Genomic DNA, 26,640 nt, shown 5'->3' on the forward strand with positions numbered 1-26,640 from the left:
AAGAGTGTGACACAATGTGCTGAAGATCTCAGATATTGTGAAAATGGTGTTTATGTATTGGTTCATTTGGCATTGTTTCATCAATCACAGCTATCCAGTCGTGAGTAGGAAGGCAATTCCCTCCATTAATAAAGGAAATCTACTGCAGAGCTCACACAAAGGTATCCTTCCCCTCAGTAAATCGCTGCCTGAACTGCTGTGCTCTTCCAGCACCACTAATCCAGTGTTTGGTTTTCAGCATCTGCAGGTATTGTTTTTACCTTGTTGATTTTAACCCAACTGTGAATCCTCTTGCAAGGATGTCTGCCTTGAATTAAGTTTTCCTCCTCTCTCTACAAGAATACTCTATGCTACTTTCTCCCCACCCCCAGCCTCCTCTAGCTTATCTCTCCACGCTTCAGGCTCACTGCCTTTATTCCTGATGAAGGGCTTTTGCCCGAAACGTCGATTTCGCTGCTCGTTGGATGCTGCCTGAACTGTTGTGCTCTTCCAGCACCACTAATCCATTATTTGGAATTCAGCATCTGCAGTCATTGTTTGTACATCTCAGTAAACTCTCCCATCACATTACCAAACATATCAGCAAAAGCAGGACGCACTGCGCATGCTCTAGCCAACAAAGGGACCCCGGGTGATTGATGTTAGCACCGGACCAATGAAAGGACGGTGGGCGGAGCTGGAGGACCTGGCGGGAGGTTGGTCCTCCAACGAATCAAAGTGAACAAGTGGCAGAACCACGTGATCACCCTCGCGCGTGGAGGAGAGTCGCTGTGATGAATTCTCAGGAAGTAATGGAGCGAAAGGATACGGTAAGGAAATAAATAAATAAACAGAGGGAAACGGGAGAAAAACTGTGTTGCTATGAGCGGAGAGGTTTTACAAACATGTTGTGCACGCCGGAAAACACAAATTTGAACATCCCATCCTGTGTTTGTAGTAAACGGGGCTGCAGGCCTGAGTGAGTGCTGGCATCTTTATTTGGGGCAACGATTCAGTGGACACGTGCGCGGCCGCCATCTTTGTAGGGGGCAAGGTGCAGCCTTTCTCTGGTACAGAGTCATTGGGCAGGATTTACACAGAGCACGTTCAAACTCGGAGAAATGGATGTTTATTTCTGGATTTGTTTCGTCATTCATTTAAATGACTTGCTATTGTAACTGAGTTTGCAGGTCATTCAAAATTGGAGCTATTGTGCATCGTGAAGAAGGTCACCTCAGGTTCCAGTGAGATATTGATCAGATACAGATTAATTTAGATAAATGTGAGGTGCTGCATTTTGGAAAAGCAAGTCAGGGCAGGACTTATACACTAGGGGAAAGTGAAGACTGCAGATGCTGGAGATCAGAGCTGAAAACTGTTGCTGGAAAATCACAGCAGGTCAAGCAGCATCCTAAGATCAGGAGAATCGACATTTCAGGCATAAGCCCTTCTTCAGGATTCCTGAAGAAGGCTCATTCCCGAAACGTCGATTCTCCTGATCTTTGGATGCTGCCTGACCTGCTGTGCTTTTCCAGCTACACGTTTTTCAGCCCAGGACTTATACACTGAATGGCAAGGCCCTGGAGACGCTTGTGGAACAAAGAGACCTTGGACTGCAGATTCATAGTCCTTGCAAGTCAAGTTGCAGGTAGATAGGATGATGAAGAAGGTGTTCAGTGTATTTCCCTTTGTTGGTTAGAGCATTGAGTATAGGATGTGGGAGGTCATGTTGCTGTACAGGACATTCGTTAGGCCACTTTTGGAATATTGTGTGCAATTCTGGCCTGCCTCCTATCAGAAGGGTGCTGTGAAACATGAAAGGTTTCAAAAAAGACTTACAAGGATGTTGTTCGAGTTGGAGGATTTGAGCTACAGGATGAGGCATAATAGGCTGGGGCTGTTTTCCCTGGAGTGCCATAGGCTGAGTGGTGATGTTATGGAGGTTTATAAAATCATGAGGAGCATGAACAGAGTAAATGAACAAGATGTTTTCCCTGGAGTAGTGGTGTTCAAAAGTAGAGGACATTGCTTTCGGGTGAACGGGGCAAAAATTCAAAGGGGCCTAAAGGAAAACTCTTTCATGCAGTTTGTGGAATGAGCTGCCAGAGAAGGTGGTGGAGGCTAGTACAATTAAAACTCATTGAAGGCATCTAAATAGACACATGATCTGATTAGGAAGCATTTACAGGGATATGGGCCAAGTGCTGGCAAATGGGAATAGATTAGGTTCGGATACCTGGCTGGCATGGATGAGTTAAACCGAAGGGTCTGTGTCGGTGCTATACATCTCTATGACTGTGGGATCATAACAGCTTATACAACTCTGCTTCATCTCTGGGCTGCCTTATGACCACTTTGTCAATATCTAGCTTGCTCAGTATCGAACAATGGGTGTATTTTTGGTCTGTTTAGTATTTTACGATTACTTTTACAGACATGTTTGTAAGTTAATTTTTCACTGCTACCCAGCCCCTGACCATGTGCTACTTATTAATTTTTTTCTGAAAAATCTTTGACATTCAAGAATTATTTCTTCCAATAAGCAAGTGTATTTTCCTTCCATTTCTGACTATCAAATTCTGCACCACTTTCATTCCCTGTAATCCGCTTTGCACTCCCTGAAACATCAGCTGTGTTTCTCCTTCCACAGATACCAGTGATTAATGCCAAAGCCCTGTTGCCTGTGGAGAGGGTGATGTTTGACTTTTGTGTACAGCTGCAGTTTGTGTGGAGAAGGTGCTCCCACAATGTGGTTGGGTAAGAGACATTACAGAGTATTCATTACAGCAATAGTGATGATTTGAAGGTAATGTCCAAATCAAGAACAGGTTGTAGTTTTATTATCCTGCTTATAATTTCACCAAAATATTATTGGGAACTTTAGACATAAGGTCAGAGACTGATGATATTAGGTCAGGTGACCAAAAGCATTGCCAAATAAGCAGGCTTTGAGGAATGTCTTAAAGGAGGAAAGCAGACCTGAGAAGTTTTGGCTGCGAATTTCAGAAAATGTTGCTTTGGCAACTATAAAAGCAGCCACACAGGTGAAGTAATGAATTAACAGATCATTGGGAGTCTCGAACAGAATGGGTTGTTGAGGTCTTCAAGGATGTGTGATGCGGCGAGCAAGGGATGATCACAACCAGAAATTAAATCAAGGGTGAGAATTTTAAATTGAGGGACGTGGGCCGGATGCTGGCAGGTGAGACTAGATTTGGTTGGGATATCTGGTCGGTATGGATGGGTTGGATTGAAGGGTCTGTTTCCATAATGTACATCTCTGTGGCTCTATGTTGTTGATTATGAATAGGAGCCTTTTGATGGATCAACAAGTTTTGGTACGAGGGAGTACTTGGGCAGCAGAAATTTAGATTTTCTTAAGATTACAGGGAGGTTGAATGTGGGAAGCTGGCCAGGAGTGTGTTTGGATACTGAAGTCTGGAGATAACACAAGGTGGATGAGAGTATGTGAGCTGAGACAAGGGTAGAATCAGCTAGAAATAGTGATCTTGGAGTGGCACTGGGCTGTCACACTCGCCTCACCTCTGGGATTCAGTTAGTTGTCAGATTGTGAATCAGGGCGGTAACACAATCGGGAGCTGAGTGGCCCTGGTGGAGCCTAAAATGAGTGTCATTCAGCTGGCTGTTGCTGAGCAGCTGCTGCTTGATAGCCATGTTTATAACATCTTACATCACTTTACTGCTGATCGAGTGTGGACTGATAGATGGAACTTGCCTGGGTTGGATTGCCCTGTGTTTTTGTGTTGAACATCCCTGGGCAATGTTCCACATTGTCGGTAGATGCCAGTGCTGGAGCGGTACTTGGCTCGGTGGGTGGCAAGTTCTGGAGCACAAACCATCAGTATGATTGCCAGAATATTGGCAGAGCCCATAGCCTTTGCACTACTTAACCATTTCTTGATGTTATTCAAACTGAATGAAACTGGCTTCAACCACTGGAGAAGGCTCAGATGGATCATCCCACTTTGCACTTCTGGCTGAAGATTGCAGCAAATGCTGTTGTCTTATCTGGTGCATGGGTGTGTGAGACCCCTCCATCAGTAAGGGTGAGGATATCTGTGATACTTCCTCCAGTAAGTTGTTTAAATGTCCATCACCGTTCACAACTGGGTGTGGCAGAACTGCAGAGCTCCGATCTGTTCCATTGGATGTAGGATCACTTAGCTCTGTTGCTTGCTGCTGATGCTGTTTTACATGAAATAGCTTCAGGAAATGGTTTAAGTAGAATCCAAAGAGTTTAAACAAATATATCACAGACAAAAGTTGAACTGGACCAGAGAATAGGACCCCTTAAAGATTAACGAGGCTGTCTATGGAACCACTGGGGGGTTGGAAAGATATGCAAATATTTCACGTCATTTTTACTGGAGAAAGATATGGAAGCTCGAGAGTTTGGAGAAATAAACAGAGAGAACTTCAAAAGTATCCATGTTAGAGTGGAGTGTACTGGATGTCTTGAATCGCATCAAGGTGGATAAAGCCCTGGGACATGATCAGATGTAACCTGGAACTGTCTCGAAATCGAGGGAAGTGATTGTTGGGCCTCTCCTGAGGTATTTGTATCATTGATAGTGACAGGTGAGGTGCCATTATTTTAAAAAAGGTGGTAAGGAGAGGCCATGGAACAAGAGAATAGTGAGCCTGAAGTCAGTGGCAGGCAAGTTGTTGGAAGGGATTCTGAGGGACAGGATATCCATCTGTTTGGAAAAAGTAAGGAATAATCATTGACTGTTATCAATGTGGAGCTGAAAACGTGTTGCTGGAAAGGCACAGCAGGTCTGGCAGCATCCAAAGAACAGGAGAATCGACGTTTCGGGTGTCAGCCCTTCTCAAAACATCGATTCTCCTGTTCCTTGGATGCTGCGTGACCTGCTGCGCTTTTCCAGCAACACGTTTTCAGCTCTGATCTCCAGCATCTGCAGTCCTCACTTTCTCCTGTTGTCAATGTGGCTTTGTACGTGCACAATCGTGTCTCACTAACTTAACTGAATGTTTTGAAGTGACAAAGAAAATTGATTAAACCAGGCTGTGAACGTTGTTTATATGGACATTCGACAAGGTTCCACAAAGCAGACTGGTTAGCAAGGTTACATAACATGGAATGAAGGGAGAACAAGCCATTTGGGTACAAAACTGGCTTGATGGTAGGAGACAGAGAGTGATGATGGAGATTTGCTTTGTGGACTGGAGGACTGTGAGCAGCAGTGTGCTACAAGGATCGATTATTGGGTCCTTAAATAAATGACTTGTGTGTGAATATGAGGTATGATTAGTCGCTGTACACAAGACACCAAAATTGGAGGTGTAGTGGACAGCGAAGAGGGTTAGTTCAGAATACAACAGGATCTTGATCAGATGGGCCAGTGGAGCAAGGAATGGCAGATAGAGTTCAATTGAGATAAATGTTAGCTGTTGGATTTTGTAAAGGCAAATCAGGGCAGGACTTATACACTTACTGGTAAGGTCCTGGTGAATGTTGCTGAGCAAACAGATCTTGGAGTGCAGGTTCATCGTTCCTTGAAAGTAGAGTCACAGGTAGGCAAGGGAGTGAATGGAGCGTTTGTTATGCTCTCCGTCATGTTGTGGTTGTACAGGACATTGATTAAGGCTCTTCTGGAATTCTTTTTTCAGTTCCAATCTCCCTGTTCCAGGAATGATGTTGTGAAACTTGAAACATTTCAGAAATTGTTTGCAAGGACTTTGCCAGAATTGGACAGTTTGAGGACAGGGCATGTTTGGAGTGAGCTGCCAAGGGAAGGGGTGGAGGCTAGTACAATTACAACATTTAAAAGACATTGATGAAGCCATTTCTCGTATTCTGTTTTCAGTTTGAATTTCCCTGTTCTGGGAAGGATGTTGTGAAACGTGAAAAGGTTCGGACAAGATTTACAAAAACGTTGCCAGGTTTGGAGGATTTGGGCTACAGGGAGAGGCTGAATAGGCTGGGGTTAATTTCCCTGGAGAGTCCAAGACTGAGAGGTGATTTCATGGAGATTTATAAAATCACGAGGGGCATGGATAAGGTGAGCAGCCGGGGTTCTTTTTCCTCAGGTTAGGTGGGTCCAAAACTAGAGCACATGGTTGAGAGGGCAACGATTTAAAAGGAATCTAAGGACAACGTTTTCAAGCTGAGTGTGGTGTGTGTATGGAATGAGCTGCCAGATGAAGTAGTAGAGGCTGATAAAATCACAACATTTAAAAGGCATCCGATTGGGTACGTGAACAGTAAGGGTTTTGATGGATACAGGCCAATAGCTGGAAAATGGGACTCCAGTAGTTTAGGATTCCTAGTTGGCATGGACGAATTGGACCGAAGATCTGTTTCTGTGCTGTACATGTCTATGACGTTAATAAACTAAGATGTGTTCCTCTTTTGAGGAGAGCAAGCTGCAGCACAGATAATTGTCCTTGGAGCTGAGAAGGTGAAGCAGTGATTTTGACCTGGTGCAGATTTGGTTCCAATATATTGAATTTGCGGAGAGAGAGGAATTGTTCACACTGTCACAACTTTTAGTAACTACTTTCAAGTAATTGGCAAATAATACAAAGTGAAAATGAGAACATTATTTTACTCAATAAGTTCTGAGCATCTGGAACAGTCTTAACGACAGATTCAGCAGGTTTTCTGAAATAGACTTGGAATTTTAATTTTGAAGGAAAGATTTGGGGGCTGTGGGCAAATAGGAGGGGAATTCGGACAGACTTGCAGCATCTCCAGAGGGAGAGAGTACAGCTCCAATGGGCTGAATAGCCCCCAGGCCCTGTGCTCTGTGATACTGCCCCATTCACTGTGAATGATGAAGCTCATTCCAGGGCAGAGAGAGGGAGGAGCCCTCCACTCTCATCACAATGGGGCCCGGCTGATTGACAGCAGCTCCACACCAATGGGAGGAGAGTCTGTGTGGTCCTGCAGCCAATGGGAGTGAATTAGGGGTGTGGCCAGCAAGATGACACACGTCCATGAGCTGTGCAGGTGCAGTGTCACTGGGTGGGGGTGGGGGTGGGGGTGGGGGTGGGAGAGACAGCAGAGACTGGGACAGAGGCTGTTGGACCTGAATTACAAACTCCCGGTCAATTAAAACCAAAATAACTGCGGGAGATGTAAATCAGAAACAACAACCAGGAGGTTCTGGAAAAGCTCAGCAGGTTTGGCAGCATCTGTGAAGAGAAATCAGAGTTAACATTTCAGATCCGGTGTCCCTTCCTCAGAACTGATACTGAGAGAAAAAATGTTGGTTTAGATGCAGAAGGTAGGGTTTAGGGGAGGATGTAAGGAGTAAAGGATAGGTGGGGATAGAGCGAGAAGAAGAGCTGGATAAAGGAATCGATAACGATCTGGCTGGGGGAGGGCGACTAGCTGTTAATGGAGACTGTTAGTGGCTAACCTTAGGTAGTGTGTAATGGCAGGCTGTGAGAACAAGGACTGGTGTGTGGGGTCGGGGGCTAGGAAATGGGGTTGCTAAATTATGGTTAGCCACTATCTGCCTCCGTTGTAAGCTGTTCCCCACAGACGTCACTCTATGATTGGAGCTGCAGAGGACAGCTGCAGATGGGCGGCACGGTGGCACAGTGGTTAACACTGCCGCCTCTCAGCGCCAGAGACCCGGGTTATATTCCCACCTCAGGCAACTGTCTGTGTGGAGTTTGCGCATTCTCCCCGTATCTGCGTGGGTTTCCTCCGGGTGCTCCGGTTTCCTCGCACAGTCCAAAAATGTGCGGGTTAGGTGAATTGGCCATGCTAAATTGCCGTAGTGTTAGATGTAGGGGAATAGGTCTGGGTGGGTTGCTCTTTAGACGGTTTGTCTAAATAATCTAATCTAAAAAATAAACTCTTCAATATCCTTCCTAACCCCCTCTGTACTCCTCAAAGATGTATGTTAAAGTTGTTCTCTTTAATCAACGTTTCTATCATTCGTGAATCACTTTAGGAGATTTGTCAGTGTAAAAGGCTCCACACAATGCAAGTCGTTGTTGTTAATGTCTGACATTAGGAGAAACAGGGCTGAGCCCTCTCTCTTTTATACCTGATGAACAGCAGCAAAAGCAGGAAGTACTGAGCATGCTCCAGCCCACAATGGGCCTCTGGTGATTGATCTCAGTGCAAGACCAAGAAGACGATGGGGATGGGACTGGAGGACCAGGCAGTGCCGGTAGGTCCTCCAACTAATCTGAGTGAATGAGGGGCGTGGCTGTACTCAACCACGTGATAAGCTTCACTGGCAGCACAGTGTTGTTGGGACCAAGCCATTGGGAACGTGTGAAGGTGCAGGGCACGGTTATGGAAAGACCTATTGACCAGGAAGGGAAGGAAATTTTAATGGAATGGGCTGAAACGTTTTACAGAACTTAGTGCACATCGGAGAACACAAATTTGAAAATCCCAGGCCTATGTTTGTAGCAAACTGGAAACTGGTGAAAGGTGTGAGTGATTGCCGCCATCTTTATTGGGGGCAGTGATCCACGGGACACGTGTGTGGCCGTCGACTTTGTGAGGGGCAAGCTGTAGGGGGACGTATGCGCAGCCTTCCTTGGCAGGGAGTGATAGGGCAGGATTTACACAGTCTCAGAGTCAGTATATTTTCAATGTCAAAGAGTGTGATGCTGGAAAAGCACAGCAGGTCAGGCAGCAGCTGATCGGTGAGAAGGAAGATGGACATGTAGGGTAGGTCAAGAGGGCGGTGCTGAATTGGAAGGCTGGTTCTGGGATAAGGTGGGGGGAGTGGAAATGAGGAAACTGGTGAAATCCACATTGATCCCATGTGGTTGGAGGATCTGAACACAGAAGAGGCGTTCTTCAGATGCCTGGCATTTGGCAGTGGAGGTGGCCCAGGACCTGCATGTTCTTGGTGGAGCGGGAAGGGGAGTTCAAGTCTTTGGGCACAGGCTGTTTGGTTTGTTTATTATTATTTACTGTTACTTTCACAGACGTTTTGTAAGTTAATTTTCCTCTGCTGCCCAACCCCTGACAATGTGCTGCTCTCTAAATGGACTAAACTTTCCACAGTATCTTTGCCAGTGAATAATTCTTTTCTTTTCAACAAAAGAGTGCATTTTCCTTCCATTTCTGACCATCAAATTCTGCAACATTCTCATTTCCTGTAATGCATTTAGCACTCCCTGAAATATCAACTGTGTTTTTCTCTCCACAGACACCAGTGATTAATGGCAAAGTCCCATTGCCTGTGGAGAGGGTGATGTTTGACTTCCTTGTCCAGCTGCAGTTCGTGTGGTGAAGGTTATCCCACAATGTTCTTGGGTAAGAGATGTTACAGATTATTCACTCAGCGCCAGTGAAGAGTTGACAATATGTGTGCAAATCAACAACAGTTTGTATTTTTATAATTTTTGTAATTTCACAGAAATTGAGAATTTCTGACATAAGGCCACAGATGGGGATATTAGGTCAGGTGATCAAAAGTATTGCCAAATGAGCAGGTTTTCAGGAATACCTTAAAGGAGGAAAGCAAGTCTGAGAGGGTCAGGGTGCGAATTCCAGACTGTGTTGCCTTGACCGTGTCGAAACAGCCAGACTGGTGAAGCAATGAATAAATGCATCTTTGGGAGTCTGAAAGAAAATGAGTTATCAGGGTCTCACAGGTTGTGTGGTGCAAGGAGACATGGATGTTCACAGCCAGGAATTACATCAAGGGAGAGAATTTTAAATTGTTTCTTGTTAAAGGAGCCTTTTGATGGATCAACAAGCTTTAGTACAAGTGAGCACTTTGGGCAGTAGGATTTCAGATACTCTTGAGCTTATATGTAAGTTGAATGTGGGAGGCTGGCCTGGACTGTGTTTGGATAACGAAATCTGGAGATAACACAGGGATGGACGAGTATTTCAGTAAATGAGCTGAGACTAGGGTGGAGTTGGGTGATGTCACTGATGTAGAAATAGCAGTTTTGGAGTCGGGCCCCTCCTCATCACTCCCCCTCCCCAATTCACAAATATTGTTCCTTGTTCTGTCTGTCTTTTCTGGTTATGCCCTTCTCTCCAATTCTGCTAAGAACTAATATTTAACCTCAAGGTTGTTGGAAAATCCTGCTCCATCTCCACTCTCCCTTTCCTTTCTGAATTCCTCATATGTAGTGTCCATCAGGATCTATCTTTGTCCCCTCCTGTATCTCACCTACATACTGCCAGGAGGTGACATCGTATTGGTTTCACATGTACACTGACATTGCCCAGCTCTCTCTCCCTATCATCCCTCTCCATTGCTCCACTGTTACTCATTCATCAAACTGGTTACCACTCAATTGGCTGCAATTTGCTCCAATGAAACACTGCATGGTTCAACCCATTGCCTTCAGTTGCTATTATAAATTCCTTTCCCTTACTCTGAGCCCCTCCCTCTCACTAGGAAATGCCAGAGGCAGAACTACACTCTTCACAATATTGCTCTCATATTCTGACCCCAAGGTGATCTTCTGATCAGACATCTACATAATCGCAAACACCAGGAACTCCAATCTCTAAAATGTTGCTTTTCTCCAGGTCCATTGCTATTGAAACCCCTTACCCATATCTGTGTTGCATTAAAGTTGACAAATCTAAAACAGAACCGTTGATTCTGCAACTGACCCAGAGACTGGTTCCAGGTTCCCTCATGATGGGACACATATTCTCAGTATTTAACCTGTCATGCCCCTTAATAAGCCTATATGTTTCAATAAGATCCCCTCTCATTCTCCCCCAAATCCAGTGAGTCGAGTCCCAACTTCTTCAGCCTTTTCTTAAAAGAGAGTCCCTGCAAACCAGGGATCATCCCAGTCAATCTTCTCTAAATGCCTCCGATGAAGTGATGTATTCCCTTAACTAAAGGGACCAAAACGTCTCTCATTACTGCATATGTGGTCTCACTCGCACTTTATAAAGTTGCTCTCAGGTATATACTCCAAACTCTTATACTGCAAATCCCTTCAAACAAGGAACAACGTTTCATCTCCCTTCCTGATGACCTGTTGTAACTGTGTGCTAGCTTTCTGTGTTTCCTGCACAATTATCTCCTCGTCTCTTTTGTGTTGCAGCTTTCTGCAGTTTCCACCATTTAAATAGTCCTCTGTTCTTTTATTACCTCCTCCAAAATGAACAACTTCACATTATCCCAAGTTATGCTCCATTTGCCAATTTGGTGTTCACTTCTCCAACAAATCCGTTTCTGTAAACAGTTTATAATCCTTTTGGAAGTTTACTGTTCTACATTTTCTCGGAGATTCCCCCCTCATTCTTCTAAATCTTTCCAGGGAGCACAGGACAGTGGGAAGCATGCTGAGTTGCTGTCTTCAGAGAGACTCTTTGGAATGACTGGGAGGATCTTGCTGCCCATTGGTCAGAATGGAGACAACTTGCCCATCGAGCTGCATGAGCCTTTCGCTCCCCATGTCTTATTGATGAGGCACAGCGGCAGCACGGAAGGAAAGAAAAGGAAGCAAATCCTGCTCTCCACATCTCACTGACCCTTGGAACATTCTCTCCCATGTGTCAAACATCTGTCCTGTTCAGTCACATGAAGTCCCAAAGTGGAAACTCATAGAAACCCACACAGATTTCCCCCTGAACTGATTGCTGACCTCCACAAGGGGTAATGTGTCCAGTCATCCTGGACCAGGAGGAGGGGATTGTGTGAGTTTCTAACCTGAACTGACGGTGGCAGATTTTAAAAACTTGTATGACAGGATACTACAGGTGGATATTCAGATGGGAATCCCAGTAATTGTAACGCCAAACTCTGATTGAATTACTCCATTCATCAGGACCTGGATATTTGCACTGTGTGTGAGTATTTTGTTCCAGCTCAATTCCATTTTCTGCATAAAAATTCTCCTTTGAACCAAACCACCCTGTCAATAGATCTCCCCGAAATCTTCAATATGTGTCCAGTAATCCTTTTATGATGAGTTGATGAGTGTAAGGCTTAACATCCTAATGTATATGTTTTGTAAGCACTTGTCTCTCTGCTCCCCTCAATTACCTTTGCTACAAGGAGAACAATCTCAGTTTTCCCAAACCCCTGATTCCCCAATGTCTGTTTGTGTGCCTTATAGACAACATCAGGATTGTGTTGGAACATTCTCCACTTGCCTGCATCAGATTAGATTAGATTACTTAGTGTGCAAAGAGGCCCTTCGGCCCAACAAGTCCACACCGCCCCACCGAAGAGCAACCCACCTAGACCCATTCCCTACATTTACCCTTTCACCTCACACTACAGGCAATTTAGCATGACCAATTCACCTAACCTGCACATATTTGGACTGTGGGAGGAAACTGGAGCACCATTTCTTCTGCAAACAACATAATTGGAAAATTGTTTTGAACATTTCAACAGGAAATCCTGAGAATTTAGAACGCAGGTACAGAAGTAGGGTCCTCAAGCCTGCTCAGTCATTCATGGCCAATTTGCGGCCAACTCCATATACTTGATTTCGCCCCTGCTTAATATTTAACAATTTCAAATTTAAAAGTCGATAATTAACCCAGCATCAGCTACAATTGGCGAGACACTTCTAAGCTTCAAACACCCTTTTGGAATAGAACTGTTTTCAAACACGACTGAAAGGCAACACTCCAATTTTGGGCTCTTCTGTATATATGGGGGTCTAGATTAGAGTGGTGCTGGAAAAGCACAGCAGGTCAGGCAGCATCTGACGAGCAGGAAAAATCGACATTTTGGGCAAAAAGCCCTATATATGTTTATCAGGCAGAGGTAAGTATACGCATTTGGAGAGAGATGAAACTGGCCATCAACCACTGGATTTGAGCAATCTGGATCCTCTGTCACTAATAATATTTACCTTCTCCCCGCATTAGAATCTAAAGGGTGATTTTAATGCTAACCTTAGAAAATAAATAATACTATTATTGTCATTAGGTTAATCTCTTCCTGCTCAAAACACTCCCTGTTTATTCCTTCCATCATAAATTTTACCCATATTTATAACAGAATTTATCCAAGTAAAATTCCCATTTACAGCATACAGAGTATAACATCAGCTGTTTGTAAAGCCATACTTACTGAAATAAGCCCAAAGTGGAGGACCAAAGAACGTTTGTATATCCTGATTTTCCCACAGTCTATAATGCCATTTGTATTTGAGTGGTGACTCTAACAAGATTACACAAAAATCTCTACAGAAACAAAAGTCTGAAATCTTTAAGTGTGACAAAGTGTACAAGAAATATAATATGATATGACATTTCCTCATCAGATAGATCATAGGCTCTTAACATTTCCAGGTTTGAGACTGTATTGGAATAATGCATCCAAATGGTTTCCTGGTGGCCACACAGATGTCCATTCAAATCTGTCATACCCCAAAACCTTACATTTTGAATCATTCTCTGCTACCAATATTAAATACTAAAGATAACTGTCTAAACCAAAATTGTAGTGAGATATTTATTTCAATTCACTACCTTCCATTAAAGGCCCCACCACTGATTACTAAATCTCCACATCTATATACTCAATTCAAACTCAATTAACCCTGCCTAAATATAGTGCAGCCCTCAACAGTATTAAAGAAAGCGAACATCCTCCAGGACAAAGCACTGTGCCTGAGTGGTGTCCCATCCACCACCTTCAGCATTCCCTCTCTCCACTCCAGATGCACATTGGCATCACTGTCTAAAAGGTAAAGTCAGCATTGTCCTACCAGACCATAGGGCTGCTCTCTCATTAGGGAGAGATGTCTGGTGGTGGTTTAACCTGAAGGTTACCACAGCCCAGGCAAGGGGAGAGGTTGAGAACAAGAGTCCATCGATTGTAGATGGATATTCTTGATCTGTATTCACAACACCTATGTCCCTGCAACTAAAATCCCCCATTCCTTGAGCCATCCTGGTAACTCTCCTGTGCCCCCTCTCAGGGACCCTGCCATCCTTCCCAATGTGTGGGCGATCTCTGGTTTGCACAGACCCAGCTGCTCTGTGTTCCTGTGGGTGATGTCATCATCGAGCACCAGTTGCACTAAACCTCACTGTCTGTGAAGGTGGGAGACATAAATCCCCAAAACATTTGAGATGTATTTAGTGTGCACTTGCTATGCCATGATAGATGACACTTTTCCATAAGTACTGGAAAGTAGATGAGGATAGTAGTATGGTGGTAGTTTTCGGTGATAATTTTCTTTCTCACAGACTCGATGGACCACCAGAGCCATTTTCTGTTCTGTTTACCGCTGAGATGTTTATTATAGGAATATGACAGGCTCCGTTGGATATCAGGTCAGAAGAAGTGATACTAGAATAGATGACACGTGATTGGTCAATGTTTTTGGGAGAAAAGTGAGACGCAGAGGTTTAAGAGGAAATTCAGAAGCTCAGCGCAGGAATTGGAAAGGGCCATCATCAAGTGAGAAATAAACATTGGGCATCCTGAAAGCTGGAAATAAAGAAAGGCACATATAGCAGAGCTTTGAGAGACTGGAGGGGATTAGACATGGGGAGGATAATGAAGCTGGAGGAGATGCAAGTTGGAAAGGATTGTGAGGATGGAGGATGTTACAGAGATAGAGATATTTGTGATAGAGGTTTTTGGATTTTGAGGCTGGAGTGGAATTATCGAGATGAGGAGGATTTGTAAGGCTGGATGAGGTGGCACTGATCGGGAGAGTTCCAAGCAGAGAGGAATTTATAGAGATAACGAGTCATAAAGTTACACAGCATCGACACAGACCCTGTGGTCAACCAGTCCGTGTCGACCATAAATTTGAACTGAACTAATCGCACCTGCCTCCACTTGGTCCAAGTCCATCCTAGCATTCCCTATTGATATCCGGGTCCAAATGTTTTTTTCCTATTAGAATCCCATTCCCCTACCCTTTTGCTCTATATTTACACCTGACTAATTCACTCAACCCAATCATCCCTGAACACTATGAGCAATTGCGCACGGCCAGTTCACCTACCCTGTACATCTGTGGATTGTGGAACGAAACGGGAGCACCTGGAGGAACCCACGCTGTCATGGGGAAGAATATGCAAACTCCACATGGACAGTCACCCAGTACAGGAATTGAGCCTGTGTCCCTGGCGCTGAGAGGTAGCAGTACGAACCGTTGAGCCACTGTGCCACCCTGAAATTGTAATTGCATTCACATCTACCACGTCCTCTGCAAGTTTATTCCACATGTGAACCACTCTCTGTGCAAAAACAAAAAATAAAATCCGGAACTTCTTTTTAAAGCCTTACTTTTTAACGTGAGAAACGTATGTCCCCAATCTTGAATCGCGCCCCCTTCTGGAAAGGTCACCTGCTGTTCACATTACTGAAACTCTTCAGGATTTTATAAACCTTTAATAAGGTCACCCCTCAGCCTCCCGTGCTCCAGTGAAAAAGGACCCAGCCTATCCAGACTCTGCTTATAACTCAAACCTCCATTCCCATCACCATCCTCTTCTGAACCTACTCCAATTTAATAATATCCTTCCTATAACAGCACAAACAGAACTGGGCACAGTATTCCAGAAGAGGCCTCCCCAACATCCTGTACAACCTCAACATAACGTCCCAACTCCTATATTCAAAGTTCTGAGCAATGAAGGCAAATGTGCTAAAGCCCTTCTGAACCACCCTGTCTGCATGTGACACATAGTTCAAAGACCTGAACACCTCGGTCTCTTTGTTCCATATCACTATCCGAGGCCCAACTTTTAATCAGGGTAAGTCCTGCCCTCGTTTATTTTACCAAGATGTAATATTTCGCATTTATTCCAATCCAACAAATCACAAACATCCTTCGAGTATAAAGGCAAGAGGAGTATACTTAAGAGTTAAATCAGTAAGGCAAAAAGGGGACAGGAGACCGCTTTGGCGAATAGGGAAAGGGTTTTTAGAAATACATTTAAGAGCAAATGGGTCACTAGAGAGAGAATAGGCCACCTCAAAGATCAGCAAGGCAGCCTCTGTGTGACGACGCAGGAGAGGGGGTTGTTGGGGGGATATTAAACGTGAGGCATCAGTGTTTAATGTGGAGAAGGACAGATTTGTGGAGGTTGTCAAGATTAGAGATCGTGAGGGTGATGACAGGAGGAGATTGGAGGATGTTACAGAGATTGAGATGTTTGTGATACCAGAGATAGTGATGGTTCTGAGGCTAGAGAGGATTTCTAGAGATAAGGAAGAGTTTCGTCTGGATGAGGTGATAGTGATCTGGGGAGTTGTGAGCATGGAGGAATTCACAGAGATAGTGAGAGTTAGAGACATAAAGTGATACAGAACAGAGACAGACCCTGTGGTTAAACCAGTCCATGTCGATCATAATTCCCAACTAATCTAATCGCCCCTCCCTCCGCTTGGTCCACGTTCATCCAAACATTTCCTATTTATGTACTTGTCTAAATGTCTTTTAAACATTGTAATTGTATTCACAGCTGCCTCTTTTTCTGGGAGTTCACTTCACACATGTAAAAGTAAAAACAAATCCCCAATTTACTTTTTAAACCTTTCTCATCTATTTTCAAATTGTATGCACCCAGGTCTTGAATTCCACCCCCCCCCCCCCCCCCCCCGGCCATCCACCTTCTCTACACGCTTCATGGTTTTATAAAACTCTAAGGTCATCCCTTAACCTCCTACGCTCTAGTGAAAAAGCATCCCAGCCTATCCAGTTTGTCCTTGTGACACAATCCCTTCATTCACGGCAACATCCCGGTTAGTCTCTTCCGAATCCGCTCCAATTTAATAATATCCTTCCTATAACAGCACAACCAGAACTGGACACAGTATTCCAGAAGAGGCCTCCCCAACATCCTGTACAGCCTCAACCTAAATTCCCAACTCCGGTACTCAGAGGTCTGAGCAATGAAGGTAAGTGTGCTAACCACCTTCTTAACCACCCTGTCTACATGTGACACAGACTAAGAAAACCTGAATCCCTCGGTCTCTTTGTTTCATATCACGACTCAAAGCCTTACTTTTAATTAGTGTAAGTCCTGCCCTCGTTTGTTTTATCAAGATGCAATATTTTGCATCAGTATTTACTGTGGAGAAGGACATGGGAGATGTAGAATGTGGGGAAATAAATGGTGACATCTTGAAAATTGTCCATAATACAGAGTACTGGATATCTGGAAACGCATAAAGATGGAGCAATCCCCAGGCTTCGATCAGGTGTATCCAAAAATTCTGTAGGAAGCGAGGGAAATGATTTCTGGGCCTCTTGCTGAGATTTTTGTATTATTGATAGTCATAGCTGAGGTGCCGGAAAACTGCGGGTTGGTTAATATGGTGCTACTATTTAACGAAGGTGGTTTGGATAAGCCCGGGAACTACAGACGCTGTGCTCGACGAGGTGTTGGAGGGAGCCCTGAGCGACTGGATTTGCGTGTATTTGAAAAAGCACAGACTGATTAGGGATAGTCAGCGTAACTTTCTGCATGGGAAATCGTGTCACGTACTTGATCTGGTTTTTAAGAAGTAACAAAGAGGATTGATGAGAGAAGAGTAGTAGATGTGATCTATATGGACTTCAGTAAGGTGTTCGACAAGGTTCCCCATGGGAGACTGGTTAGCAAGGTTAGATCTCATGGAAGTAGCCATCTGGATATAGAACTGGCTCAAAGACAGAAGACAGAGGGTGGTGGTGATGGATGATTATTTTTCAGACTGGAGGCCTGTGACTAGTGGAGTGCCACAAGGATCTGTGCTGGGTCCACTCCCTCTCATCATTTATATAAATGATTTGGATGTGAACACAGGAGGTATAGTTAGTAAGTTTGTAGATGGCACCAAAATTGGAGGTGTAGTGGACAGTGAAGAAGGTTACCTCAGATTTCAATGGGATTTTGATCAGATGGGCAAATGGGCTAAGAAGTGGCAGATGGAGTTCAATTCAGATAAGTGCGAGGTGCTGTATTTTGGAAAAGCAAAGCTTAGCAGGACTGATACACATCATGGTCAGGTCCTGGGGAGTGTTGCTGAACAAAGAGACCTTGCTGTGCAGGTTGACAGCTCCTTGAAAGTAGAGGCGCAGGTAGATAGGTTTGTGAAGGTATGATTTCCTTTATTGGTCAGAGTATTGAGTAAGAAAGTTGGAAGTCATGTGACAGCTGTTGAGGACATTGGTTTGGCCACTCTTGCAATATTGTGCACAATTCTGTTCTCCACCAATCACAAGAATGTTGTGTAACTTGAAAGGTTCACAAAAGATTTATAAGGATATTGCCAAGGTTGGAGGGTTTGAGATATAGGGAGAGGCTGTACAGGCTAGGGCTGTTTTCCCTGGAGCGTCAGAGGCTGAGGAGTGATCTCAGAGGTTTATAAAATCATGAGCATGGATCAGATAGATAGACAAGGTATTTTCACTGGAGTGAGGGAGTCTAGAACTAGGGGGCATAGATTTAGCGCGAGAGGGGAAAGATGTAAAAGGGGTCTAAGGGGCAACTTTTTCATGTGACGGTGTTGTGTTTATGGAACGAGCTGCCAGAGGGAGTTGTGAAGGCTGGTACAATTGCAACATTTATTAGGCATCTGGATGGGTATATGAATAGGAAGGGTTTAGAGGGATATCGACCAAGTGCTGGCAAATGGGACGAGATTAGGTTCGGATATCTGGTCGGTATGGACGAGTTTGACTGAAGGGTCTGTTTCCATGCTGTATGTCTGTGACTCGCAGCCGGGGATCAGCTCAGTGGGTTTCAGTCTCTTCAAAGGTAAATCTTACTCTGTTTTACATTTTAAAATCCGCAACATTCAGTAGGTTGAGTGTTTACTAGTTTAAGTGCCTCTGTTATGATCTTTTGGTTGAATGTTTTAAATATAAAATACAGGTACTAATGTTTTCGAGAGTAGTCTTTTGTGAAGCTGTAAGACTCTGCCTTTTTCTGGGTCTACAGATTAAGGTGCAGAGATGGCCATTCGTACAGTGATGTGCACTTCCTGGAGGAGAGTAGGGGGAGTTTGAATGATCCTGATGATAACCTGCAGGAAGTGATGCAAATCCTCTTGGATCACATGGATCAGATGGAGTAGTGCTTAATGGTAATGAAGAATTTACAAGAGTCAGGATGTGTGATAGGTGGCAGTTTCAGGCTGAAAAACTGCAGATACAGTCAGGTAGATGGGTTACCTCTTGGAAAGGTAGGAGAGGGAGGTAGGTAGAGCAGGAGTCTCCTGTGGAGAAAGTGAGGACTGCAGATGCTGGAAATCAAGCTGAAACGTGTGTCGCTAGAAAAGCGCAGCAGGTCAGGCAGCATCAAAGGAGCAGGAGAATCGACGTTTCGGGCATAAGAAGGGCTTATGCCCGAAACGTCGATTCTCCTGCTCCTTTAATGCTGCGCTTTTCCAGCAACACATGTTTTCAGCCATGAGTCTCCTGTGGCTATCCCCATCTCAAACAAGTTTACTGTTTTGGATAATGTAGGTGGTCATAGACTTTCAGGGAATGTTGTACTGACAGCCAAGTTACTGGTACTGAGATTGGCTCCACGATAATGAGAGGTCTATCAGATTTCAAACGCTCAAGGATGATAAGGGACTTTCTAGTCGGGCACAGACTGCTGTTTCTGCAGCTGACAGTGAGACATCAGAATGGGGTGGTACCTCCCTGGTGCCAGGGTCAAGGATGTTTCGGACAGGGAGCAGAATATTCTCAAAGGAAAGAATGACCAGTGGGAGGTCATTGTACATTGGTACCAATGACATAAGGGGAAAAGATCCTGATGAGAGAATATAGCAAATTAGCCTGGAATATAATAAACCAGGTCCTCGGTCATAATATGTGGATTACTCCAGGTGCGACATACTCGTGAGACTAGGAATAGCAGGATGGAGGAGATGAATGATTGGGTAAGGAGCTGGTGTAGGGCAGAAGGATTCACATCTTTTGATCGTTGCAATCTCCTCTTGAGTAGAGTTGATGTGCATAAGAAGGATGGATTGTACCTGAATTGGAAGGTGTCTGATATCCAGGCAGGGAGATTTGCTCGTGCTACTCAGGAGTCATTAAACCAGTGAGGGAGTGTGGGTAAACTCAAAGAGATGGTGAGAAAAGAGGTAAGTCTGAGGCTGGTACAGTTCAGAAGTCAGACAGTCAAGACAGTCAAGGCAGGCAAGGGCAAGGCTCAGAACCAGGTAGAACTGACAAGTTACACTGCATTTACTTCAATGCAAGAGGCCTGACAGGGAAGGCAGATGGGCTCAGGGTATGGTTTTGAATGTGGCACTGGGATATCATGGGTATTACAGAAACGTTGCTCAGAGATGGGTAGGACTGGCAGCGTAATGTTCCAGGGTATCGATGCAAGAGGAAGGATAGAAAGGGGGACATGAGAGGGGGTGGAGTGGTCTTTTTGATTAGGGGTAGCATTACAGTTGTGCTGAGGGAGGATATTCTGAGATTACGTCCAGCGAAGTTACTTAGGTTGACCTGGGAAATAAGAAAGGGATGATCACCTTGTTGTTATTACCTGCGTGGGTTTCGTCTGTTTGCTGTGGTTTCCTCCCACTATCTAAAGATATGCAGGTTGGGTGGATATTCCAGGCTGAATTGCCCATATTGTTCAGGGATGTGCAGGCTAGGTGGATTAGCCATGGGAAATGCAGCGTTACAGGTTTAAGGTCGGAGGCTTTGAGGGTCAGTGTGGATGTGATGGGCAGAATGGCCTGCTTCCACACTCGGGATTCTCTGATAATTCTCCTAGTTTTAAAATAGTTACAGAAAATAATAAACCAGATCTAAACGGTGTTCTAAATTGGACAAAGGCGAATTTTGACTGTACAAAGCGAGAGCGTTCAATATTTCTTTGCTATTCCCAGGTAAAGGGACAGCTGGAAAGTGGGAACATAACATAAGGAAGAGGAGCAGGAGTAGGCCATCTGGCCCCTCAAGCCTGCTCTGCCATTCAGTAAGATCAAGGCTGATCTTTTCATGCCCTCGCTCCACTTTCCTGATCTCTCACCATAACCCTTAATTCCTTTCCTGTTCATAAATCTACCTTTTGACCTAACGATAGTCAAGTTGATAACGTCAACTGCTGCACTCAGCAGCAAATTCCACAGATTCACAGATTTATCTGAAGAAGTCCATCCTGAACTCAGTCCTAAATCTGATATCCCCTTATTTTGACTCTCTGCTCCCTAGTTTGCTCTGTCCCCAGTGGAAATCACCTCCCTGCTTCTAGTTTATCTACTCCCTTCATAATTTCAATTTTTTTCCTATCCAACCCCCCATACTTCGAAATTTCAATGAGTATAGAACTAGTTTTCTCAATCTTTCCGCATACGCCAACCCTCTGAAATCCTGACTCAAACTAGTGATCCTCCACTGCACCCTCTCCAGTGCCAGTACATCCTTCCTGAAGTAAGGAGACCAAACCTGTACACAGTACTCCAGGTGTGGCCTCTCCAGCACCCTGTACAGCTGCAGCATAACCATCCCTCTAGCAATGAAGGACAATATTCCCTTCACTGTCTTATTTACCTGCTGCACCTGCAAACCACCTTCCTGTGAATCATGTACAAGGAAACCCAGCTCCCTCTGTACAACAGCGTGCTGCAAGTTTTCACCATTTCTTCACTTAGCTGTTAGTCCGACCAAAATGGATGACCTCACATTTCCCAACATTGTCCTCCATCTGTTCGACCCTTACCCACTCACTTAACCTATCCGTATCCCTCTGCAGACTTACATTGGCCTCTGCACACATTGCTCTACCACTCAGCTTAGTGTTGTCTACCTTTCATGAATCGATGCTGTGTCTGCTCTGAGACAATTTCTATCCAGATAGCTCACTATTTCTTCCTTGAGAGATCGAGCATTTCCCCCACTACAGAAGTTATGCTAACAGGTCCATTTTAAAATATTGGCATCACATTTGCAGCTATCTAATCTGTCAGAACTGTCCCAGTGTCCAGCACATTTTAGTGAATTATCACGAGTGCGTTTGCTATTTACCCTCTGCCATTTGTTATAGTCCCCTGGGATGCACTCCATCACAGCCAGACGACCCATCTACCTTTAGGCTGTTATCTTTCCCAACACCACCTCTTTACTGAGAACGATTGCTTCTCTGTCCTGATCTGCCATTGCATCCATAGGCCTGCAACAACAAGAGTACACAGACAGTATGTTCCTGTTAAGGCCAAGGCTGGTAGGTGTAAGGAATGCTGCCTGTCGAGAGAAATTGAGGCTCTGGTCAAGAAAATGAAGGAGGGATATGGCAGGTACAGACAGCTGGGTTTGCGTGAATCCCTCCAGGAGTAAAAGGGCAGTAGTCTGGGGAAACCATGAGGGCTAAAAGGGGACATGAGATAACTTTGGGGAATAGGTTTAAGGGAGAATCCAAAGAGATGCGACAAATACACCTAGGACAAAAGAGTAACCAGGCAGAGATTAGGGACCCTCAAAGATCAGCAAGGCTGTCTGTGGAACCATCGGAGGTGGCAGGATTTCATGTCAGCTTTTACTTAGAGGATGTGGAAGTGAGACAGTTTGGAAAAATAAATAGTGATAACTTGACAAGTTTCCATATTACAGAGACTGATGTACTGGATATCTTATAATACATAAAGCTGAATAAATCCCTGGGACCTGATCAGGTGTGTCCCAGAACTTTGTGGGAAGTTAGGGAAGTGATTGCCGGGCCCCTCGCTGAGATATTTGTATCACCAATAGCCACAGGTGAGGTGCTGTAAGACGGGCGCCATTATTTAAGAAAGGTGATGAGGAAAGTCCAGGGAACAATACACCGGTGAGCCTGAAGTCAGGCAAGTTGTTGGAAGGGCTTCTCAGGGACAGGATTTGGATGGAATTGGAAAGGCAAGAAATAATTAGGGATAGTCAGCATAGCTTTGTGCATGGAAGTCACTAACTTGGTCTTCAGAAAGATGTTCAACAAGGTTCAACATAACAGACTGGTTAACAAATTATACAAAATTGGCTGGAAAATTGGAGACAGAGGATAATGGTAGAGGGTTGCTTTTCGGACTGGAGCCCTGTGATGAGCAATATGGTTTAAGGATTGGTGTTGGGTCCACTGCTTTTCATCATTTATATAAATGATTTCGATGTGAATATAGGAGCTATGATTAGTGACGTTACATAGACACCAAAATTGGAGACGCAGTGGACAGGGAAGAAAGTTACCTCCGAGTACAATGAGGCTTCAATCAACTGGGCTGAGGAGTGGCAGATGGAGTGGAATTCAGATAAATGTGAGGTGCTGCATTTTGGAAAAACAAATCAGGGCAGGACTTATACATTTAATGGGAAGGGCCTGGGGAGTGTTGCTGAACAGAGACGTTGAGGTACAGGTTCATAGTTCTTTGAACGTGGAATAGGCAGGGTGGTGAAGAAGGCATTTGGTATACTTGCCTTTATTTGTCTGTGCATTATGTATAGGAGTTACGACATTATTTTGCAGCTGTACAGGACATTGATTCAGCCATTTCTGGAATTCTGCTTTCAGTCCTGGTTTCCCCGCTATCGGAATGATATTATAAAACTTGACAGGATTCAGAAAAGGTGTGCAAAGATGTTTCCAGGGTTGAAGGTTTGACCCATACAGAGAGGCTGAATAGGCTCGGGCTGTTTTCACTGGAGCATCGGATGCTGAGAGGTGACCTTCGAGGTTGATAAATCGTGAAGGACATGGTTAGGGTGAACAGCCAGGGTCTTATTCCCAGGTTAGGGGAGTCCAAAACCAGAGACCACAGACGGGAGGTGTGAGGGAAAAGATAGAAAGGCGATCTAAAGAGCAATATTTTCAAGCTGAATATGGTACGTGTATGGAATGAGTCGCCTGAGGAAGTGTGGAGGCTGGTACGACTACATTTAAAAGGTATCTGATTGGGTACGTGTTTAGGAAACTTAGAAGGATATGGGCAAAGTGTTGGCAAATGGGACAAGATTAATTTAAGATATCTGGGCGGCATTGTCGAGTTGGACCGAAGTGTCTGTTTCTGTGCTGTGCATCTCTATGACACTCTTAAATTCAAATTAAGATAGATTTCTCTTTTATGGAGAGTTAGCAAAAGACCTGACAATTCTCCTTGGAGCTGAGAAGGTTAAGCAGTGATTTCAACCAGAAACAGATTTGTTTCCAGGATATTTAATTTACAGAGACACCGAGAGAAAATTATTGTCACAATTTTTAGTAACTACTTTCAGGTAATTGGCAAATAATGCAGGTTAAAAATGTGAAGGCTATTTTATTCAGTCGGTTCTGAGCATCTGGAACAGTTTGAATCAAAGCTGGATGCAGCTTTTGTTATTGTCAAAACAGATTTGTAATTTAACTATTTGAGGATAAATGTGGAGGGCTCCTGGTAAATGGGAGTGGAGAAAGGGCAGATTGGCAGCATCTCCAGAGGGAGAGAGTACAGCCCCAATGGGCTGAATAGCCCCCAGCCCCTGGGCTCTGTGATACTGCCCCATTCACTGAATAATGAAGCTCATCCCAGGGCAGAGCCACAGTCATGTACAGCAAGGAAACAGACCCTTTCGTCAAACTAGTCCACACCGACCAGATATCCCAACCTAATCTAGTCCTATCTGACAGCAGTTGGCCCATATCACTCTACGCCCTTCCTATTCATATACCCATCCAGCTGCCTTTCAAATGGTGGAACTATACCAGCTGTCACCACTTCCCTGACAGTAGATTCCATACACGCACATGAAAAAAGTTGCCCCTTGTGTCTCTTTTATATCATTCTCCTCTCACCTTAAACCTATGCCCCCTCATTCTGGAAATCCTAACCCCAGGGAAAAGACCTTGTCTCTGTATCCCATCCATGCCCCTCATGATTTTATAAACCTCTGAGGTCACCCCTCAGCCTCCTACCACTCAAGTCACAATGGGACCTGGCTGATTGATGGCAGCTTCAGACCAATAGGGGAGTCGGTGTAATCCTCCCGCCAATGGGAGTGAATGAGGGGTGTGGCCAGCAGGCCAACACGTGACCATGAGCTGTGCAGGTGCAATGTCACTGTGAGGGGGGGACCCAGTGAGTGTGAAGGGAGTGGGAGAGACAGCAGAGACTGGGAGAGAGATTGAGTTTGTGGACTGGGTGGGTTGATAAACACACGATGTAGGCTGCTAGACCTGAATTACAAACTTCCAGTAAATGAAAACCAAAGGAATTGCGGATGCTGTAAATCAGAAACAACAACCAGAAGATCCTGAAAATGCTCAGCAGGTCTGGCAGCATCTGTGAAGAGAAGTCAAAGTTAACATTTCTGATCCAATGACCCTTTGTCAGAACTGATGTTCCTGAGAAACAATGTTGGTTTATATGCAGAAGGTAGGGGTTAAGGAGTAAATGATAGGTGGTGATAGATTCCAAAAAACGCGATGGGAGCAGTTGGACAAAGGAGTGGGTAAAGATCTGCCTTGGGGAGGGTGAATAGCTCTTTATGGAGACTGTTAGTGACTAACCATAGGTAGTGTGTAATTGCAGGCGATGTAATAACAGGGCCTGGTCTATGGGATGGGGGCTAGGACACTAGTACGTAGGAGACTTAGGACTTAAAATTATGGAATCCAATATTGAGGCCAGAGGGCTGAAGGGTCCCCAGGTACAAGATGAGGTGATGTTCTTCCAATTTGTGTTAAAGTGTCCCGCTGAATGTGCACAGCAGGTCAGGCAGTATGCAAGGAGCAGGCGAATTGACATATTGGGCCTAAGCACTTCTTCAGGAATGTGAGGGTGGGGAAGAGGACAGATAATAGGATGGGTGTGTAGGGCTGTTGGGAAGGTAGTTGGGCAGGCGATAGGAAAATGCAGGTGGGGGTAATGGTGAGAGGGTGGAGTGGATAATTGGGAAGGAAGAGGGACAGATGGGACAGTTTGAGGGCGGTGCTGAGTTGGAGGGTTGGATCTGAGATAAGGTCGGGGAGAGGAGATGAGTAAATGTTGCCATGTTGTTGAAGGGTCGCTCCATCCCACCTATTATTTACTCTTTTACCCCTATCTCCTGCAGTCCAAAGATGTGTAGGTTAGGTGAATTGGCCAAGCTAAATTTCCCGTCGTGTTCAGGGATGTGAAGGTGAGGTGCGTTGTTCAGGAGAAATTTAGAATAATAGAGTAGCGGAATGGGTCTGGATGGGATACTCTTCAGAGGGTCAGTGTGGATTTGTTGGACCGAATGGCCTGTTTCCACACTGTAGGGAGTCTAATTTTCCCAGCTGCCATCGGTTCTGAGGAAGGGTCAATGGACCCGGAATGGCCCTTGGTGTGTGCAGGAGCTGGAAACTGGGAAGGGGGAGCGGCAGCGGAAACCGGGAGAAAATGATTCCGTTTAGACTGGGAAGTTTTATTTACACGTCTGTACAGGGTGTTAGTCCTGAATTAGAAACTCTTGGTCCCATGTTTACAGCAAATGGGAAAACGGCTGTGGGCCTCAGTCAGTGATAGGTCCTGGGTTATGGCCGCCATTTTTATTGGGGGCACGGTACAGCAAGGTGCATGGACATGTCCTTTTCCTGGGTGGGGGAGGGGTGATTTGAAGAGGAGCATTTACAAATCAGACACATACCAGAGAAATATTTGTCTTTCTAATTCATCCTGCACTGGCTGAGATTTGTTTTGTGAATGTTTTAATGGGATATTAAATGAGAATAATTGAGGACAGGATCTCAAAAAAGCAGATTTCTGCACTCAGCGGAGTCATCAGGATCTGAATATCATTAGCATTTTA

General features: G+C 44.7%; 1 long non-coding RNA gene across 2 annotated transcripts in view; it reads left to right on the forward strand.

Moving 5' to 3' along the window:
* Positions 1 to 745: 745 nt before the first annotated feature.
* The window catches only part of LOC140489133 (uncharacterized), a 46,309-nt gene continuing 20,414 nt past the window's right edge, over positions 746 to 26,640 (forward strand). Inside the window, exons 1-3 of one of the 2 annotated variants that reach the window (XR_011963076.1) lie at positions 746 to 809; positions 9,150 to 9,256; positions 16,704 to 16,808. This is a non-coding gene — a long non-coding RNA (uncharacterized lncRNA). Of the gene's footprint in view, positions 810 to 9,149; positions 9,257 to 11,260; positions 11,774 to 16,703; positions 16,809 to 26,640 lie in introns of those variants that run through there. The other variant, XR_011963075.1, reaches the window with a different exon arrangement.

This window comes from Chiloscyllium punctatum, chromosome 18 (assembly GCF_047496795.1).
Source record: "Chiloscyllium punctatum isolate Juve2018m chromosome 18, sChiPun1.3, whole genome shotgun sequence".
Classification (NCBI taxonomy): domain Eukaryota; kingdom Metazoa; phylum Chordata; class Chondrichthyes; order Orectolobiformes; family Hemiscylliidae; genus Chiloscyllium; species Chiloscyllium punctatum.